Below are 22,454 nucleotides of genomic sequence, written 5' to 3'. Positions count from 1 at the left end.
CTCTGAAGGAACATGCTTGCTCATCTTGGAACTGGGGCTTCAAACTGCACTTTAACAGTTTTGCAGTACAATATAAACATCTCCATTAAGCAAGAGTGACAAAATTAGACAGTTTTCTAAAGGAATAAATGGATCAGTTGTGGATTGTATGTTCAATTTCATTCAGTACTTCTGTTTTATAAAGTAGTTGGATATTCATCCACCTGTCCACATGAACACAAAGAGGATTAACCATATTACTTTCCAGAAACGCCACACAATATTGGAGATTACATTGCAGGAAATTGTATTGAAGAATAGAACATTTATATCAGATTTTTAAAAACTGGGATAATTAATTAGGTTTAAGACATAGGCATCAAAAACTCAATTTGCACATTTTCTACTTGGTAAGTTTCATTTTCCTTCATCAACCACAAAGAGTGTAATTAGTTTCATTCTTCACTCTACAAATATACCCTTCTTGTGTGAAGATTCAAACTGATAACAATTGGCATCTAGGCAGCTGAGTCCTTGCACAAGTGAAATCCACTGATGAATTAGCTTTCAACAACAATCAGCAGTAGCCTGCTGCGTCACTGCCCTGATCCACAATCACTTCAGCAGATGACTTCATGAATACACAATATGCAATTTATGTGATTTGATAAGTGATTTAATACAAAAATCAAATAATTTCTATAGTTTATTAACAAATTCAGCTGAAGATGTATGAGAGTTCTAATCCTAATAAATTACTTACATTTCAATCATGCAAACACCAATAAGAAAACTTTTTAAATAACTCAACAATTACTAACCAACCTAAGAAATTGGGTTAAGTAAATAATAACCTGGAGTTGGTTCCAGAGCTGTATGGTAATCCAACTGAATTGGTTCCTCTGGTATTGGCTTTATATTCATTGCGCCTGAATCAGGTTCTGGAGAAGCCAAATTCGGGGCAGTTCATAGGACTCTGCATGTGATCCTTTCTCCACAATTTGCTTAAATAAGCAGTGAGATGCAGAAAGCAGAGGGAGGAATAATGAAGGCATGTTCTCAACATAATCTCCTTTTAAGCGACAGTAATAACATCATGATGAAGTCATTAAGACCTAGTTTAAGATGACAGTTTGAAATGAAAACTACACTGAAGTGCTGTTTTTAAATCAATTGCACAACTTATTTGGTAATGCAAATTTGCAAGCTACCAACTGCTTCCTGATCTTTCAAGCTTACACCTTTATTTGTGGAATTATTTTGTTATAAAATTAGCTCATCTGAGGAGTGTGTAGAGGGACTAGACAGAAAAGTCACAGCTAACCATGCAAGCCGGTTTCTTGTCACTGTCACTGTTTTATTCCCAACACAACATCTTTCTGCAATCAGCAAGGTCAAGGCTTTTTCATCAGAAAGGGATCAGGCAAACAGCACAATGTGACAAAGCTTTGAAAATTACTTTGAAAAAGACTGAATTGTATCATTCCAAGAGCAACTACCTTATCAGTTGTTGCAGTGCATCCAGATATGCGCCTGTCACGCCAAAATAATGTGTTAATTTTACAGTCTGTAAATACTAGTAGGTTTTCAGTCCAATAGGGTCTTATTGGTGTTGTTTGTACAGGTACAAACAGTGCGATAAATTTTCTAATTTCTTTCCTTTCTCTGTTTTGTAGGAACAGAAGTCCTTTCAGCTATTGAACATGTTCCACCATTTAACTAATAATGGCAGCTGTTTACCCTGGAAACGTAGAAATCTACAGCACATCACAGGCCCTTCGACCCACAATGTTGTGCCAAGCATATAAGCTGCTCTAGAAACTGCCTAGAATTTCCCTACTGCATGGCCCTCTACTTCTCTAAGCTCCATGTACCTATCTAAGAGTCCCTTAAAAGACCCTACTGTATCGGCCTCTACCGTTGTCACTGGCAATGCATTCCATGCACCCACCACTCTCTGTGTGAAAAACTAACCTCTGACATCCCCCTTGTACCTACTTCCAAGCACCTTAAAACTAAGCCCCACATGTTAGCCACTTCAGCACTGGGAAAAATCCTCTGGCTATCCACGTGATCAATGCTTCTCATCATCTTATACATCTCTCTCAGGTCACCTCTCATCCTGTGTCACTCCGAGGAGAAAAGGCGAAGTTCACTCAACCTATTCCCATAAGGCATGCTCTCCAATCCAGGCAACATTCTTGTAAATCTGCTCTGCTCTCTCTCTATAGTATCCACATCCTTCTTGTAATGTGGTGACCAGAACTGAACACAGTACTCCAAGTGGGGTCCAACTAAGGTGCCATATAGCTGTAACATTACCTCATGGCACTTGAACTCAATCCCATGGTTGATGAAGGCCAACACATCATATGCCTTCTTAACAACACTGCCAACCTGGCAGCATCTTTGCGTGTCCTATGGACATGGACCCCAAGATCTCGTTGATCTTCCACCCTGCCAAGGGTCTTACCATTAATATTCTGTCTTCAAATTTGACCTACCAAAATGAACCACTTCACACTTATCTGGGTTGAACTCCATCTGCCACTTCTCAACCCAGTTCTGCATCATATTGATGTCTCGCTGTGACCTTTGCCAACTCTCCAGACTATTCACAACACCTCCAACTTTTGTGACATCAGCAAACTTACTAACCCACCCTTCTACTGCCTCATCCAGGTCATTTATAAAAATCACAAAGAGGAGGGGTCGCAGGACAGATCCCTGTGGACCACCGCTGGTCACTGACCTCCATGCAGAATATGAACCATCTACAACCATCCTTTGCCTTCTGTGGGCAAGGCAACTCTGGATTCACAAAGCAAGGTCTCCTTGGATCCCATGCCACATTACTTCTGAATGAGCCTCACATGGGGAACCTTATCAAATGCCTTACTGAAATCCATATACACTACCTTAACTCTGGATTGCAATAGCTTCATGACCCTTAAAATCTTTGCTTGATAAAACTGCACTGATGCAAATACACCAGAATATAGAGGTGGACGCAGGGCTCCTTTTTTGAGGAACAAGCCAAGCAGCTAAGTAATAGAGGATTCCCTGATGTAAGAGGGAATGTTCCCAGTAAATCAAATGTCAAGTGCTGCTGGAAGATCATCCTGGTAAAAGATACACTCTGGTCTGCCCAAAACCTGTGACCTTCTAGTTCAAGATGTCTGTAAGCGAATGCAGCTGCCTGCACACTTCAGGCTATTGGCCAAAGAGCACACTAAAGCCTGGTGCAGCCAACACAAAGGCTCTGTGAAGAAGGACTGCAGTCTAAAGTCCTGCTACCACTGGACAATAAGGGCCTCAATCCCCTAAAACACTTAAAGTTCGCATCGTCCAAAATGGCTACATGTGGCAGTGGTCCCTTGTACATCGGATGTGCTAACACTACAAATTCATCAACCTCATAACACCACAAAGGTATAGACTGAACAACGTTTTGAATGTAAAGAAAACCAGCTATTTCTTTTGTATATCTTTTTTGGGGGGAAAGGATGTGGGTTCTTATTTCTAATGACACGTGGTGCCAAGAATATGATGAATTACTAAAAAACAATGAGAATTGTTAAAACACACGCACCATGTTATTTCATTCTGTCCAATTACTTTCTTCCTACATCAGACATACTGTATATCTCCACAATACTGAGATACTGAGTTTTGAAATTTTCAATTGATCACATCTCAAAAAATTGGAAGGAATAAACTTTCTGAAGCTACTGTTGTCTGCTGTGATGCAGTGTACAAGCCCCACTCAGTTAGCTGACCAATATCACAATGCTGCGCTTTGCTCCTCAAGAATGCTTCATTTCATACTGGTCTGAGGCAAAATTAAAGCAGACAGCAGACATTTTGACTGAACTAACCAGAGGCCTCTTGCTCGTATTAAACATGCTCCTGAGAAAGTGGGCATTGCAGGGCCTGCTGCAATACGTACAACAGATGAAATATCCCTTCTAGCAACAAAGCTCTGCTGTCAGCTCCCGACACCCGTCCTCCACAACTTGTCTTCACGCCCTTGGTCTTCAGCTGCTCACCCTGCCCAAGGACAAGCCCCCCAAAGTTTGTTCTCAAGTAGGGATCCTCTCTGTGGAAAATACGACAGGCAGTCACAGCTCCATGCTCTGCTTGAAAGAAATGCCTAACTAATTTGTCTGCCTTTGTGCCTGTCAAGTTCCTCTTCTTTACTGCTGACTTAATACCTAAACCAATCATCAGTCTGAACTTTACCCTGTAATAATGAGCCAATTCCAATAATGCTCCCATGAAGCAGTGCAACACGTGTGGAAAGTGAGGCCACTTGCAGCAATATCAAGCAAATTATGATTCTTGGGAGTATCAGTAAGAGAGGTTAGCAGTACAAAATCTAATCTGACCTGAGCCTTTAAATTTTAGCAGAGTGAATTAATTTTAATCCAACTGATTCTACTTTCATTATTTATGAATGCTATTTTTTTGGTACCCTGCTGAGGTAAATTTTCTAGTTACTCCTGCAGAATCGATGACCTTGTTCAAGATAGAAGTAGTCAAATTTTGTCTTTAAAAACGCAAACAACAGGAATTCTGCAGATGCTGGAAATTCAAGCAACACATTTCAAAGTTGCCGGTGAACGCAGCAGGCCAGGCAGCATCTCTAGGAAGGGGTACAGTCGAGGTTTCAGGCCGAGACCCTTCGTCAGGACTAACTGAAGGAAGAGTTAGTAAGAGATTTGAAAGTGGGAGGGGGAGGGGGAGATCCAAAATGATAGGAGAAGACTGGAGGGGGAGGGATGGAGCCCAGAGCTGGACAGGTGATTGGTAAGTTGATCAGGGTTTTTAGTGACCTGGGTCAAATGTGTTGCACTCCTTTATGGGACCATGTCACAGCAATTCCTTTCTTCCACTTTTCGGAATATGCTACTGTGTTAAGTAGAGTCATATTATCCTTTGGAAAGTTCCAATTCCTTGGGCTTGCATCAGGTTCAGATCAGCAGCGATCAAGTGACTAATTTAATTTAATAACCCTCTAACCTCCAATTTAAGGACTTTGTTCCAAAGTTATTTCTTAACTGACAAGAAAAGAAATTTGGAATTTTCAATGCGATAGTCTTTTATAAACTTTCCATAGCTGTGAGATTTCACATAGCACCAAAGTTAGGAGATTAGAATTTAGTTTAATTCAGTGCGAATTGATCAATTACCATTCTGCCTTGATGTTTGCCAATGTCCAATTAATGCTGTACTCTAGCTAATATTCCACTTCAATATTGCAACACTCAGAGCTATTACATTGCTCTGTTCATAATGCTGCTAATAAACTTGTTTCGACAATTACAAATCTTCAAATACTCAAGTTTCAATATAGCACCAACATAAGGAGATTTTGTGGATGGCAGGGCATCAGGCAACTATGCTGCCAATTAGACTAAATGATCAAAATAGCTGACTTTCTGTCTGATATCCCAACCAAAGCCAAAGTTAGATTGCTTATCCCCTCTAATACAAATCCTCCATGTTGTTATAATAAATAATGTATTCAAACTGAGGAAACTATCCTGGGGATAAATTCATGGGATAAGAGGACTGACATGTATGAGAAGATTGTTTTTAGTTATGCATCTCAAAAAGTGTAAGGGAACATACTCACTATATGTAGACATACTGAGAATATTAGCTTGTGTCAAAATCAGAGATGGACAATGATGTCCAAGTTCAATTTCAAAAATCTTCGATGGAAGACTGGAAGTCTAACCTTACAAACCAATTTTGGAATCATTCAAAGAATATCTGATAAAGGGACAATGAGGATTTTTTTTGAATGGACCGAATGTACTTTCTGTCAAATGTGAGATGTCACCACTCCCTGACCTGGAAAATTGTCACATTAACTGAGAGTTACATTATTGTGCTGCGAAACGTCGACCGATCTTTTCCACGGACGCTGCCCGACCTGCTGAGTTCCTCCAGCGTGTTGTGATTGTGCTGTGTGTGCTGGACCAAAGCATTTGAATTAAGATTCTGGAAGTGTTAGAGTGGCTTGAGGAATACATGTAGGTCACAGGGCTGGAATTTGGAGTGGCCCTCATGCAGGAGTGTAGGATCTAGAGGTTAGTTGAGTGTTGGGGCATCAGCTACAAGGTGAGTGATGTTGGTTGGGTGGCCTAGGGTGGCATTGGTGGTTTATAAATAGGATCAGGGTTCTAATTGACTGAAGGGAAGTCTGGGTCACAAAGGATGTCCTTAGTAAGAAGTAAGTTTTTAATTTAAAGGGATTTTGGACAATGGTCTCTTCAGGCACGTCTCCTTTAAGTTTCACCAAAGCAGGGCTTCATATTGAAAGTCTGCTTTGATGGAAGTGGCAAACCATTTGTGGGCCATGCACGTATTAATGAGTTTCATGGAAGTGATATTCAGCCATGTCCTGTACACAACTGTTCCTGATTGTTATCTCCCTGTGCTGGCATTCATTTCAAGAGGAATAGTGTATAAGAGTAAGGAGGTGTTGATGAGGCTCTATGGGACACTGGTGAGACCTCATTTGGAATACTGTGTGCAGTTTTGGGCCCCCCTATCTTAGAAGGGATGTACTGACGTTGGAGAGAGTTCAGAGAAGATTTACGAGGATGATTCCTGGAATGCAGGGGCTAACATATGAGGAGCATTTGTAGGCTCTTGGACTGTATTCATTAGAGTATAGAAGAATGAGAGGGGATCTTGTAGAAACATTTCGAATGTTGAAAGGGTTGAACAGAGTAAATGTGGAAAGGCTGTTTCCCTTGGTGGGTGAGTCCAGGACAAGAGGCCACAGTCTTAGAATTAGAGAGTACCCATTTAAAACAGAGATGAGGAGAAATTTTTTTAGCCAGAGGGTCGTGGATTTATGGAATTCATTGCCACATACAGCTGTGGAGGCCTGATCAATGAGGGTGTTTAAGGAGGAGATTGATCGGTATCTAATTAGTCAGGGTATCAAAGGATATGGGGGAAAAGCTGGAAATTGGAACTAGATGAAAGAATAGTTTAGCTGAAAGAATAGTGGCAGAGCAGACTCGATGGGCCGAATGGCCTACTTCTGCTCCTTTGTCTTGTGATCTTGTGAATGTGTATGGATGGCAGATTCTGGAACAAAATTTCTGTCTGTTATCCTCTCCTCCCAAGCTTCTAAAACTGCCTAAGAACTTCTCACTTTTGCCCCCTTGTACAACTCTAATTTATTGTTTCACCACTGCCAATCAGCTCTCAGCCATCTTGGCCTGAAACTCTACTACTTCCTCATTAAAATTTTCCCTTCCTTCCACTCTCCTTTCAAATGCCATTCTATGTTTGTTAGCTATCACTTGTCATAATATCTTTTTTAATGCTTGTTTGAAAATATTTCCTTTTGCCTTGGGGCATCTTACAATATTAAAATTGTGAATATAAATGCTAATTACTGTGATCTTGGTCTTATCTATCTAACAACAGTGATTACATTTTGAAAGCAGTTTTAGTCTTGAAACCAGACTAGGAATTAAAAATGAAAACTCTTTCTTTCCAATGTCAGTAGTCTCCAGCAAATAATATGCAAACTATGTGATAGTTTCTCAAACACTGTATTAACTGGTTTATTCCCTGCAACTTAGATAGGATATTACATCTTGTAGGTGTCAGTAATTTATCATATTGTGCATGGTGAGAAGAGCTAACACTCCTTTACAACAAAAGCTCTGAGTTGGATGGAATGATATAAGCCCATTGCACAGGCTGTGATGAAAAATCTGAAGGACATACGGAGGGAATATAATTTAGTACTCTGTCATGTCTGTGAGCAAAGCAAAGGAAATGAATGATACTGTAATGAGCTGCAAGCAAGTGAATTGCATTTTTCAGATTTGCTCTGTTTCCATTTAATTGATCTACCTGGTTAAATTTTATATGCTAAAAGATTTTCAAAATGCATTTATATGTTAACATTCAGAAAATGTGACAATATTCTGCAAATGGGAATAAAAGGGATTCCATTAAAATTAATCAGAAAAAACAGAGAATGAAACCGAGTGTTAATTGCAGGTTTTTGGAAATAAACCAATATTCCTTGTCCTCATCTCAAAGCTGCTTTCTCCAAAGATCTAATTTTTGTCTTTGTATCGGTCAAGGATTAACAACTGGTAGAAGCTGACCACTTCTACATAACAAAACCAAGAGGTGCATGTCTTGTATTTGTTTTTCATCAGTTAAGTTACTTCATGTGGTTGCTTTGACATATTTCAATTGTGTCATTTGATTAATACACAGCTATTCTCAAGGGAATAGATTTAAAGCTGTTGGACATATGGGCTCTTTTCCATTCAGATTTAATCTTACTGAAGCTTTGATTAGCCTAACTGATGATGCCAGTAACTGTTATCTTGTGTGGACTATTATAAAAGTGACAGATGGAGAAACCCCTTTTGGCTTGTGCTAAATCTCTCTGGCTTAGAATGCTCTTAAGTTCTTTCACGTCAGTCATTGATATGAAATTTTGTTTAAATGTTGCTCATCCCTGGGTCTTACTGCCTCATGACACTTACTGTCTGATACCGGTGCAAGATGTTCCTGATTTACTTCACAATGGTAACGTGTACTAAGGCAAGCTCTTGAGGACACAAGGCCTATTCCTCTGCACAAGACACCCTGGACCTCATCCACCACCGAATGCCCTCATGGCACTGACAAATTCCTTGGCAATCACTATTGACGTACTTTGGTAATTCTGATGGACGATCACTTTAGAGTCTCATGGATGAGACTCTTTAATCATTCTGTATTTATTAATACTTTAATGGGTCAGCTTTGAATATTAGAGAGAACCGTAAATATTGGGAAAATTGTCACATGCTGGACAGATGGTGAAATAAAGTGAACACATCAGCACCATCGAGCAGATCGTCTGATAGGATAACTAGGAGAGAATGGTTGACAGACTGGTGTTAGCTGAGCCAGGGCTATAAATATTGACTCCACATAAGGACAACACATCATTAAATCACTGCCATTTTCTTCTTTCTTCGCACATTTTCGACATATCAAAACAGCAGCTACTGGCAAGCGTAGGATGCTGTCAGATACAGACCTTCCAATGATGGTGTTGATAGTGACTGAAGTAAACACCATTTTGTGAGATTGATACTCCATGTAATTCTCTATTATGTAACTAAGGGAAATCTACGTCACACTAAAAGGTCATTGAGTTTAATTGTTTTCGGATGCAGAGTCAAACCAAGCATAAAGGAAGAGGAGGAGGAAAGTTATGGTATGTGACGTTTAACTTTGGGGTTGGAGCTACAAAGAATGAGCATCTTAAAGTAGCTGACAGGGATAAATACCTAAAGTGCTCAAGGGGAAAACAAGGACTGGATACAGGCAGCAGGGTTTTAAAACCTAAAACCAGCATGGATGTACAAGTTATCATTTCTGAGTCAAACATCTAACTAAAACAACATGTCAGTATAACTCTTCACAGTCAGATCTTAATGGACAGCAAGAAGAATCCCAAAGGGAAATGCTGTGAGTAGCAATAGTCATTGTTCTGAGGGCAGATTCCAAGGGCTAGTGGGACAAGAAGGAGATTGATTTACTCTCAGTGGACCCCGTTTCTCAGTGTCAGGGGAGAAAGATGGAAAGCTCTGATTTTTTTTCCCTTTAGAAACTACCTAGACTGGTATAGCAATCTGATATTAAATGATAAAATTATGCTAATTTTATCTTTTGTAGCAGATAGAAATAAATCACTAGGCCAAACCAGCTTCGTTCCTTCCATTGGTAAATCACCTGATGAGTCACAAATCAAAATTTAGAACAAACTCCACTTGCAAGAGGTGGGGGTAGATTTTAAATCTGACCCTGGTCAGAAACTAGCATTGCACATTAAGAGTGTGGCCAATTTACACTGACATTAAATCATTTCCTATAATGCACAATCTCTGATGTCAGTTTAGCACACAAGCAGCAAATTGAAACTCTCTTACAGTTATAGATACTAATTGAAGAGTTTTTAAAATTCTAATAGAATCTTCTATTATCTCAAACAAATCTGTACTCATTACTATGCCAATTTCTACATTAAAATTACCGTGCAATCTTTTATCACCATGGGTAATATGAATTGAGAATGCTTTCAATGTAATTCAAATGAAATGGCACATGACCTTTCTCCTAGTACTGAGAGAGAAAGAATCTCATTCTCCACATTTTTACAATTCAGATAATTTCATCTTCAGTACCAGGTCATTCCATAAATATTCAGACAAACACAATGTCCTTTTATCTATCATACCTCAAAACAATGCATATAGATGGTTTGTTTTAACCAAGTAGTTTCTCAAATGTTGCACAGTTTCAAATTATATTATCAGCACTCTAAAGCCAAATGTATTATGTAATGTAACCGTATTGTTCTTTTAACTAGATCATATGATGAAGAGAAAAATTGTAACTAATTGAGGACCATGGAGACCCATTGTTGAATACGAGATTTATATTTATTTAAATGTTGCGTGATATCAGTGATTGATTATCCACAAAAGTCAGAAGAACAGCAAGTTCCTCATTTTCAGAACAAGCAGACCATACATGGGTAAGTGATTATTATGCCTTGGTTTCTCCATAGAATCAGAGAATCCCAGGATGATGTTGTGTTCAACATTCTTTCTCCATAGACTCACCCCAGATCTGCTCCATAAATCTGTCAGCTCATAAGCGTTCTGTTCCCCTTGGCCTGTTTTACAAGGTTTTTATGTATAATTCTAAACTCACTGTGAAACTTTAACTGTTCTTGCAATTAATCATAGGAAGTACTCATTACAAATTTGATTTAAGAGTTGTTGAATTAGGCCAATTATAAAGGTATCATTGTGCCTATAATTGGCAATTGATTTTGCCCACATATGGGGCAGAGGGGAAAAAAAAAGGACCAGCCATGACTAAATGGCGGAGCAGATTCGATGGGCCAAGTGGCCTAATTCTGCTCCTATGTCTTATGGTTCTATGTTCATGGGAATTGACTGTCGCAGCAGTCAATTGCAAGAGTATGGGGAAGGGGAGGGGCAAACGGAGCCACAACAACTCCCAAAAAGCTATTCAGAAACAATACGTGCAATGTGTTTTATTAAGTTTACTTGTATATGTTCTCCCATAACAAAATGGATCTGCACAACAGTCCCTGTAACTGCTGGCAAATTGAAACTCCTTAGAGCTTAGAGTCTGACAAAGAACGTCCTTTGACCATAAATGTTATGAGGGAGGATATGCTGATTTGCCGACAGCAAGCTCCCATGGAAAGCAGTGTAGTGATGGCCACTGGCATGATGTTTATTGATGAATGCATAACTACCCAGGGCACGTGCGTAATGTCCAGCCCCTCTAATCTTTCAAACCTACTTGAGAGAGGAAGGCAGGCCTCAGTTTAACAACTTATTCTAACAATACCTTTCACTACATCAGAATTTTTTGTTCACATCTTTGAAGTGAGGTTGCTGTGTATTTAAAACTTCAGTAATATTGACACATAGTGTTGGCACGTGGCCAAGTGGTTAAGGTGTCGGTCTAGTGATCTGAAGGTCGCTAGTTCGAGCCTCAGCTGAGGCAACGTGTTGTGTCCTTGAGCAAGGTGCTTAACCACACATTGCTCTGCGACGACACCAGTGCCAAACTGTATCGGCCCTAGTGCCCTTCCCTTGGACAACATCGGTGGCGTGGAGAGGGGAGACTTGCAGCATGGGCAACTGCCGGTCTTCCATACAACCTTGCCCAGGCCTCAGTCAACATCGAAATCGATGGACAGCCAAAGAAGAAGAAGAATATTTGAGTAATATTGTAAATGTAGCTTGATCAAACATTCTTTGTTTACATAATTCATTACGGGTTATGTGTAAATGTACGTGAATGACATACGTCATGATGCTACCATGCCATATGTGCAGGCCTCACTGAAGTGAAAATAAGTAAAAATGAAGTTCACGTCTATCCCCCGGCTGCATGTTGTTCCATCGATTAGTTTTATGTGTTGGAGTTATAAAACATAACAGGACCTGATCTATTTTCTCCTAATGCAAGGACTTCCAGAGTCAGAGTCAGGAATGAGGGGGAGGTAGAGGCAATGTTCCCTCTGGGGCGTGCGCATGTGCACGTGCACACATCTTTATGCTACTAGCGCACAAAGGAATTTAAACTGTGCACAAAAGGTTATCACCCACTACCTCCATGGCATATTAAGTATATATTTTATGATTGTACACAATCACATCTCTTTTTCTTGTTTCTGATCTGGATGGTGTTGACAATGTGGTGTTTGCAATGAATTGTCTGAAGGTTTTAGAGCTGGCTGATGTACACAGTATTTATCGAAGAAATCATTCAGTGCGCACACGCTGTTGTCACTGGGCAAAGAATTACACAGCGCAAGCTTTTTGAGCACACTGGTCATTACAAATTAGAGGCAACGTTGGGTAGAGGTCATTGACTGATGTTGAACAGGGACAGGTGCTGGTGGTCAGAGTGGTCCACGGTCAAAGGCCAGCAATCCCTGTGCAAAGATGTCAGATCAGCAGACATTGAGGATGAAGACCAGCAATCCCCACGGTCAATGACTGAAGGAGTCAATCGTAGTCATAGGCCCTGTGAATGAGGGTTGCTGATGCCCCCAGGTTCGCGGTCTGTGTGAGTCTGGAGTTCGAGGCTCAGAGTTGAAAGTCCAGTAATCGCTAAGTCATAGGGACCAAAGTCAGTGAGTCCAGAGGTCAAGACCTGAAGGTCAAAGACTCTAGGTTGGTGTGTCCGGAAGATGGAGGCCCAATGTCAGTGAGTCCATGCCAGACTCTGGAAGATGGAGGTCTGGAGGTGGCCTGTCCTGGCATTGGAGATTAGGCTGTGTGAGAGAATTGCTGGGAGGGTGGAAAATGACTTGTTTTGCTGTTGTGGTTGTTGTTGTTGTTCTGTTGAACATTGTGGGCATGTTCTGTTGTTGCTGGAATGTGTGGCAATATTTGTAGGCTGCCTCCAGCACATCCTTTGGTTGTGTTGGTTGTTAAATCAAGCGATGCATTTCACTGTTTGCTTCAATGTACATGTGATAAATAAATGAATCTGAAAAGGTTAAATAGTTATCCTGAGGCTGCAGTCAGGCATGTTGTCATCATAATTTAATGTTCCCAAATCCCATCGCCTTCTGTTGCATGGAATAAATTATAATTAAGCGATAACCTATAACTATAAAAGGTTACCTGGGGGCACATGATAAAAAAGGCTGTAGTCAGCATGGTTTCCTCAAGGGAAAATCTTGCCTGACAAATCTGTTGGAATTCTTTAAAGAAATCTTTAAAAAGATGGACAAAGGAGAATTGGTTGATGTAGTGTACTTGAATTTTCAGAAGGCCTTTGACAAGTTGCCACACATAATTCTGCTTAAAAAGCTACAAGCCCATGGTATTACAGGAAAGATTCGTGGATAAAGCAGTAGCTGGTTGACAGGAGGCAAAGAGTGGGGATAAAGAGAGCCTTTTCTGGTTGGCTGCCGGTGACTAGTGGTGTTCCACAGGTGTCTATGTTGGGACCAATTCTTTTTACGTTACATGTCAATGATTTGGATGATAGAGTTGATGGCTTTGTTGCAAAGTTTGCTGACGATATGAAGGCAGGCAGAGGGCAGGTAGTTTTGAGGAAGTAGCGAGGCCACTGTAGGACTTAGTTAGACTAGGAGAATGGGCAAAGAAGTGGCAGTTGGAATACAGTGTCGGGAAGTGTATGGTCATGTACTTTGGTAGGAGAAATGAAAGGGTTGATTATTTTCTAAATGGAGGGAAAATACAAAACACTGAGGTGCAAAGGGACTTGGGAGTTTTTGTGCAGGATTCACTAAAGATTAATTTGCAAGTTGCGTCTGTGGTGAGAAAGGCAAATGTGATGTTAGCATTCGTTTCAAGAGGACTAGAATATAAAAGCAAGGATGTAATGTTGAGAATTTATAAAGCACTGGTGAGGCCTCACTTGGAGTCAATGTTCCCTCTAAGGTGTGCACATGCACACATCTTTTGCTACTATGAGAGGTGACGGCATTGAACCATATCAAATGGTGATAGGCCTTGATAGAATGGATGTGGAGAGGGTGCTTCCTATGGTGGGAGAGTCTAAGACCAGAGGACACAGACTCAGAATAGAGAGGCATCCTTTTAGAACGGAGATGAGGAGGAATTTCTTCAGCCAGCGAGTGGTGAATCTGTGGAATTCCACAGGCATCTGTGGAGGCCAAGTCTTCATGTATATTTAAGGCAGAAGTTGATGGATTCTTGATTGGTCAGGGCATGAAGGGATATGGCAAAGTCAGAGATTGGGGCTGAGAGGAAAAATGGGTCAGCCATTATGAAATGACGAAGCAGACTTGACGAGCCAAAATGCCTAATTCTGCTCCAATATCTTACAGTCTTATGATAAAAATATCAACATTTATAAATATGTTCTTAAGGAATGTCATATAATGGGGAGGGGTTGGTTGTTTAGAATTTTAACATTTTATTGCTGCAATTACGGTCATATTTTAGCATAAATTATAGTGGAACATTTAGTATTTTAAAAAAATGAAATTAATACAGATCGGTCTCTTCTGCTATCACATTGCAACGTAAAAGAGGAGAAGTTGCTATTAGTACTTTCTACATTAAATAAACAAAATTGACACAAAATCATGTGTCACAATTCACGCAGTTTGTAGATATATGGATAATATGCCGCTTTCACTATATTTAAAATCAAATTTCTTAAATTTAATATATTTTCAGAAAAAAACAAAGGCTATCACAAGCAAAATTTAAAATGCAGATCATGGTGTTTTTTTCTTTGTTTCCTTGAGGTTGAAACCGAAGGCATGTAAAGCATATTGTTCTCATGATCTGTATCAATATAAATTATTTTTCTGTAAGAAAAGTGACATAGATTGTGCTTATCTTTCTAAAAATTCACAGCAAACCTAAGCTCTTTCCTTTCAGCTGCAGATGACTGTCATTTTACTTCTACTGGTCATTAATATCACTTCTCACATTTCATATGCCTTCATAGCTTTGACTGAGGCAGCACAATGTCTCCAGTTACTGCATAGTAACAGAAACTTCTACAAGTAAATAAAGAAATAAAATAGCTAGCAAAATTACAGAAACCTTTTTTTAAACAGTTCAGCAATTCAAATCCCAGGAGTGTACTGGATTAATTTGATAAGTAGTGAATTCATTATAATTTAAAATTGGAAAATCAAGAATTGTTTCCACCATGACCCAGCTGTCATGTTCAAACTTGAAAATTCAAAACTGCAGTGATTAAAATAGGGCCAAGTTAAGTTAATCATTGCACTGTTACCTCAGAAACTATTTTTATATCAAACAAACTCCTCCTCCAATAATTACCCTTCTTAAATATGCATTAGTGAAACTCCCAAAGACAACTGTTAAGTTTATGGCTTGTTATAAGTTCTTTTCCTCTTGTTTCCATTAGAGGAGATATGCATATGGAAGGTCTCCACAGGAAGTTTCTTTCTTTGTCTTTTATCAAAAGAACCAGCATTGGCATCATGCTTTCCTTAAAACCAAAAGGAGCCAATTGCTGTCAGTGTATTTCAGAGAATTCCTTTGATAGAGCTCTTGGAGATTTAAGCATGCAAGCAATGAATTATTAACTCCCTCTTGTCTTGGGCATTCCAGATGGGCAACACTGTTGGCAGCCAACTTATAAGCGAAGCTACAGAATAAAAGTTCTATTCGATGCAAATAGAAAGGAAGCAAGCCCCGTCACAGTAGAATTACCCTCAGTAAATTATTGTACATAAATATTCAAAGATGTCTGTAAAACGATGCAAATCAGTACCAAATTTTTAAAAAATCACATCTTGTTCTATCATGCAAACACGAGGAAATCTGCAGATGCTGGAATTTCAAGCAACACACATAAAAGTTGCTGGTGAATGCTCACCAGCAACTTTTATCTTGTTCTATCAGTTGGAAGCCATTAAATATGGATCATATTGGTCCACTTGTTACTTCCAGAGGACCATAAATCAATCTGAAAAGTGAGCCCTTATTTTAACAATAGCATCTTCACTCTGCTTGCTGTGAGCAGTTAAAACCTCATTTTTCTAAAAGGTGACACAAAACATTGGAGAGGCTCCTACTACCAGATGAACAGGGTCCCACCTAACAGTTAAAAGCGACCACCTGATGGTATCGCTTCACATCATCTTAAATAACAGTTTGGGGAAAGCCATGTGCACGTTTGATTGAAAAAGAAGTGAGGTGGTAAATCTGGCTTTGTGTCAGGCTGGTCCCCTGAATTTCCCCCAGGATCAATAAAGTAACACTATGACTAATGTCATTGGAACCTCCATGTCCCCAGACCTTGGACACACCTGAGGGCATGCTGAAAGAAAGTTGTTGTGTGCAATAATGTGTTCACATCAGAATACTAATATTGTGGTATCTTACTTCATTGCCTTTGAAGCTTTCTGTGGGAGACGTTATAATGCAATGTGATTGCTGGAGTGTGTTTACGCTCACTGGGGCCCTCTGGTGTTTGATTGTCAAAATGTAAGTACAATAGGAATAATGGTGAAGCAGCATCTGTAGAAGGAAATAAACAGTCAACATTTAGAGCCAATAGCTTTCATCAGGACCCAAAACATTAACTGTCCATTCCCCTCTACAGATGCTGCTTGACCCACTGCGTACCTCCAGCAGGTCGTTTTTTGCTCCAGATTCCAGCATTTGCAGTTTCTTGTGTCTCCATTAGTATAATACATATCCCTCCAGGGTTGTAAGAGTAACCTGAAAACTAAATATTGAAGGTGTTGGAAATCTGAAATAAAAGTTTTGTTGAATGTTCTGATTAACAGCTAAAAAATGTAATGTGGAATAATATCATCTGATAAAAGCAATCCAACAGGCCCAAATGCCTTGGAAAATTCCTTGGCAATTAAGGATATACTATTTGATTGTTTAATAGTGACCGATCTGAGAACAATAAGAGAAAGGTGGTAACTGCTCAGGTGCAAAGTCAACATTAACTCACTTTACTTTGGAGAAATTCCCAGAGAGCACACCGTAGAATCAAGAACAAAAGCAAGGTTCTGAGAGCAGTATGCATCCTTATAGGTATATAACTAACTGCTTAAGCCTATTTGCCATTCACTTTTTTTGTCCAAACCAATATTGATCCCTTATTAAACACCACAAGACAGTTTGTCTGATTAATATAATATTGCTCTATGTGAAAACATGTTGGCTGTACTTGGACTATCAAGTTTTGTAACAGTTACTACACTTCAAAGCAGATTCCTTAGTGCCTGTTAAACACTTTGCATTGGCTGAAAGTTATAAACAAGTTTTTGTTTTTGATTCCCATAAAATACAACTCAACTCCCTTTAACTGCCTTTGATCTATATTCCGTATCTCTCTTAAAGATAAAGTATAAATATTTGTCCTGAAGTGTTGACTTACTAGCCACAGATGTTTCGGGAGAGAGTTCCAGACTGCCACTATCTACTGGGTGACAGCTTACTTCCCAATATCACTCCTTAGATGCAGATAGATAGCCTGGCGTTACTTTTTAAGTTACGATCTTTCTTCTGAATTCCCATATCACTTGAAATAACTTATCCACAATCCTACCAGCTTATTTTCACCCTTTCATCTGCTCAGTTAAGTAATGCCTCAACCATTAAAACTGAAAGGGTAAATCATCTGAGGCAACTTTGACTGGAAATGGATTCCATTGAAGGGATTGTTTTGTGATGTCAAGTTGCTCCTATCTGTGGCAGTAATTCAGCTCCAATGATACTTTAGCACTTCAGATTTTGCGCTGCTGACTGGGGATGAAGTTTGATTTTTATTTTATTTGGAGATACCATAAGATCATAAGACCATAAGACATAGGAGCAAAATTAGGACATCTGGTCCATCAAGTCTGCTCTGCCATTCAATCATGGCTGATCCTTTTTTATCTCCTTCTCAACTCCAGTTCCCGGCCTTCTCCTCGTAACCTTTGATGCCAGGTCCAATCATGAACCTATCAATCTCTGCTTTAAATATACCCAACGACCTGGCCTCCACAGCTGCATGTGGCAACAAATTTCTCCACATCTCTGTTTTGAAAGGCTGCCCCTCTATCCTGAGGATGTGACTTCTTGACCTAGACTCTCCCACCATGGAAAACACCCTTTCCACATCTACTCTGTCTAGGCCTTTCAACATTTGAAAGGTTTCAATGAGATCCCCCCTCATCCTTCTGAATTCCAGCAAGTACAGACCCAGAGCCATCAAACGTTCCTCATATGACAACCTTTTCATTCCTGGAATTATCCTTGTGAACCTTCTCTTCTCCCTCTCCAATGCCAGCACAACTTTTCTAAGATGAGGGGCCCAAAACTCTTCACAATACTCAAGGCAAGGCCTCATCAGAACCTTATAAAGCCTCAGCATCATATCCTTGCTCTTGTATTCTAGACCTCTTGAAATGAATGCTAACATTGCATTTGCCTTCCTCACCATTGACTCAACCTGCAAGTTAACCTTCAGGGAGATCTGCACAAGGACTCCCAAGTTCCTCTGCATCTCAGATTCCTGGATTTTCTCCCCATTTAGAAAATAGTCCGCACATTTATTTCTCCTACCAAAGTGCATGACCATGCATTTTCCAACTTTGTATTTCATTTGCCACTTTCTTGCCCAATATCCTAATCTGTTCAAGTCCTTATGCATCCTACTTGTTTTCTCAACACCACCCACCCCTCAACCAACCTCCGTTTCATCTGCAAACTTGGAAACAAAACCATTTATTCCATCATTTAAATCATTTATATACAGCATTAAAAGAAGTGGTCCCAACACCGACCCCTGTGGAACACCACTAGTCACTGGCAGCCAACTAGAAAAGGATCCTTTTATTCCCACTCACTGCCTCCTACCAATCAGTCAATGCTCTAACCATGTTAGTAACTTTCCTGTAATATCATGGGCTCTTAACTCGGTAAAGGCCTTCTGCAGTCCAAATATACAACATCCACTGCATCCTCTTTATCTATCCTACTTGAAATCTCCTCAAAGAATTCAACCAGGTTCATCAGCCAGGATTTTCCCTGAAGGAAACCATGCTGACTTTGTACTATCTTGTACTCTGTCACCAAGTACTCCATCACCTCATCCTTAACAATTGGCTCTTCCCAACCACTGAAGCCAGGCTAACTGGTCTATACACTGCAGAAGAAGTCCTTCCCTCCCACCAAGCAGAGACACTCAGCAACCCAGAATGATTTACAATGACCACTTAACCCACTAACCGGAATGTGGGAGGAAGCTGGAGTACTGCAGGAAACCCACACGGTTACGGGGAGAACATACATACTCCTTGCAGAGGGTGCCAGAATTGAACTCTGAACTCTGACAACGTGAGTTGTTATAACATTGAGCTAACCACTTCACTTCTGTGGCTTCCATTAATAATGGACATTCATACATAATGGAACTTAGGTATGCATTTTATATATTATAAAATCACTACAAATGTTCAAGTCTTATGTATTCATTTTATACTGTGGTCCCTTAAAAAGTCAATATATCTTCTACAGGTTTGAATACTCAAAATTGAACTCTAAACACCATTTTACATCCAAGTAATGTCGGATGCACATGAAGTACTCAAACTATACAATATCTACAATGTGCCTGCTCCCAGACTGCCTGCCAATGTCCATTTACTACTGCAGTTATAGTACACAGCAGCCTTGTTTGCCAGTGGATCAATTAGAAAGAAGCCTGAAGTGCTGAATTTGAGAGAAGTTAACCTGTTTGGTATGTGCTTTTAAGAACATGTAATCACTTAAATCTGAAGTGGGTTTACAAGTATTCCCCAACATATACTGTACCCCTGCCAGTCCAGATGGGATTGAGTGAGTGGAGTTTGGGCACAATTTAGTGGTGTTCCACTATCACCCTGGCTAGGCACAGGCAATGAGACAAAGACAGAGAATGGAGTGCAGGGATTTTCAATATTATGACTTGTCTGTTCATTAAATTACAGGGTAAACTCACTTGGAATGTTTTTAGTTCTATCTGAATTAAACAGGAGATGAAGCAAATTGTATCAACAGTAACCCAGCAGTGCAGCAAAATCATTATAAAGCACCACTCTCTAGGTTCTTGCTGAAGAAAGACAAAAGATACCCCATGCCCACATGCAGTGCTCGGAGCGACTGAATAGGACCAATCAGTATCATTACAATCTCAGTACTGTTGTTACTCATTCCATCAACTAACTGTGCTGTCACAGCAAGCGTGACCTGGGACCTGCAAGTGCTCTGGGATGTTTTCCTTACTGCTTGGATGAAGGTATTTTTAACCGTTGAATGATTGTTGATTCATTTCTCTGGAAATGCTGTACTCTTCCCCTTTGTTAATATTACATCATGGTTGTAAAAATCTTGATTGGAAAAGATTTTTACAATCTTGATTGTAAAAATCTAAATATATTCAACAATCATAATTATAATCTACCTTTTTTTTCCAGTCAAAGACTGTTGTTGGATACGTTTCCGAAAGCTTACGTAAAATGTTCATAACAGTTATCTTGCACTCATTTTGAACCGTATTATGAACTGATTTCAGAGCAATTACCCATAGCCTGTAGTGGATTGCAAATGCATTGTTCTGTGTAAGGTTACACTTAACCAGATGAATCGACATTATTTGGGAACAAGATGCATACTGTCTGTGTAACTTACACAAAGTTAGTGAGAGTCCTTTCATTACTTTAGGTCATTTATTTTCTGGAGAACATAAAACTCTGTAGTCTGTGTAATGTGAAATATAATGGAGAGCTGGAGTCCCCAGAATTTCAATTGTGTTTGCAGCAGGACGCACTGTAACGTACAACTACTGGTTTACCTGCAGCAGACTAATTCTAGCCGCTGTGAATAAACCAAAGAGAAAATGCAAGAAACTTGAACTTCTGATTGACTAATGGTTGTTCTGTCATTAAGCATCATTCAAATATGTTAAGAGAGAGGATTATTGATTCTTTAAAAGGGTTTGTATGTACTTCTGTACATAGTGCAGTGGGCACGTCCCACTGCTTGGAATTGGAGACAGCGCCCCTGCAACTCCCTGGTCCACACTTCCGTTTCCCGCAGCACGGTACTTACAGAATCGGAGAGTCATGGAACAGTACAGCACTGAAACAGGCCCTTTGGCCCACCCAGTCCATGCCGAACCATTAACCATCACCATTTGCGCTGGCAACTCCATCCACACTCTCACCATGCTCTGAGTGAAGAACTTCCCCCTCATGTTCTCCTTAAACATTTCACCTTTAACCCATGACCTCTGGTGCAGTCCCACCCAAACTCAGAGGAAAAAGCCTGCTTGCATTTCCTCTCCAAATTAGGGCAATACACACAAAATGCTGGAGGAACTCAGTAGGCCAGGTCATTCCCCCCCCCACCCCCCCAGCAGTATCCAAAGCGGTGTACCTGTTGTTGAGGGGAATAGCTTCCTATCCCCTTTCGCCCTCCTGATGGTCACCCAGTTACCTATTTCCTGTACCTTGGGTGTTACTACCTCCCTACATGTCCTGTTGATCAACCCCTCAGCCTCCCAAATTATCCGGAGTTCATCCAGATCCAGCTCCAACTCTGGTTAGAAGCCACAGCAGGATTCACATCTAGTCGTCATGAACACCAGAGGTCTCTCTGCCTTCCCACATCCTGCAAGAGGAGCATTCCACTATCTTGCCTGGTATTCCCATTGCTCTAAATCAGCAATAGGAAAGAAAGAAAGAAAGGAAGAATAAATAAGGAAAATAAAATCCACCCGTATCCTACGTCTCCCCTCGCCAAAGTCTCAACTCCCCTGGCCCACTCACACAATAGCCTCTCCATGTAAACTTAACTTCTTTTTATTGTATCTTGCCAGGTGCATAATTATGCACAATCAAATGTCTCCTCGGGAACTGTGGCACGCAGACATGTCACTGCCCCCATTCGCTTCTTTTAAACTCTCTCTCCATATACGCAATCTAATGTCTCCTCGGGAACTGTAGCGCGCAAAAAGTACTTCTGCCAGCACTTCCCCTTGCTATCATAGGTGATGCAACACTTGCCTTTCCAGGGACCGGAACGGTGTTTCCAGGTGAAGAAATGGCACACTTGCACTTTTTCTAATCTAATGTCCCGCATTCTGCATTTACCATCTGTTTTCTGCACTGGAGAAATCAACAAAGATTGGCGAAACACCTCAGTTCAGTCCACAGCAGCATACTTGAATTTGCTGTTGCCTGCTGCTTTAATTCCTCATCTCACTCCTACTTTGTTCTCCGTCTGTAATCTCTTATGTCGTTACAATGAGTCCAATGCAATCTTGAGGAACAGCGCCACTTCTCCCGAATGGGTACTTTGCAGCCTTCCAAGCACAATACTGATTTCTATTCCCATTCGCTAATT

The 22,454-nt window shown here is 40.2% G+C and overlaps 1 protein-coding gene and 1 long non-coding RNA gene across 3 annotated transcripts in view; one reads left to right on the top strand and one right to left on the bottom strand.

Moving 5' to 3' along the window:
• Window positions 1–22,454, bottom strand: part of eml1 (EMAP like 1) — a 231,638-nt gene that overhangs the window by 199,129 nt on the left and 10,055 nt on the right. The gene's annotated exons all lie outside the window — the stretch shown is intronic.
• Window positions 9,340–22,454, top strand: part of LOC140204087 (uncharacterized) — a 142,067-nt gene continuing 128,952 nt past the window's right edge. For both annotated transcript variants that reach the window (XR_011887527.1, XR_011887526.1), the window contains exons 1-2: window positions 9,340–9,495; window positions 10,397–10,564. This is a non-coding gene — a long non-coding RNA (uncharacterized lncRNA). The remainder of the gene's footprint in view (window positions 9,496–10,396; window positions 10,565–22,454) is intronic.

This window comes from Mobula birostris, chromosome 1 (genome assembly GCF_030028105.1).
Source record: "Mobula birostris isolate sMobBir1 chromosome 1, sMobBir1.hap1, whole genome shotgun sequence".
NCBI lineage: Eukaryota > Metazoa > Chordata > Chondrichthyes > Myliobatiformes > Myliobatidae > Mobula > Mobula birostris.
The sequence above is the reverse complement of the archived record's forward strand: the minus strand, read 5'-3'. Positions and strand labels throughout refer to the sequence as shown.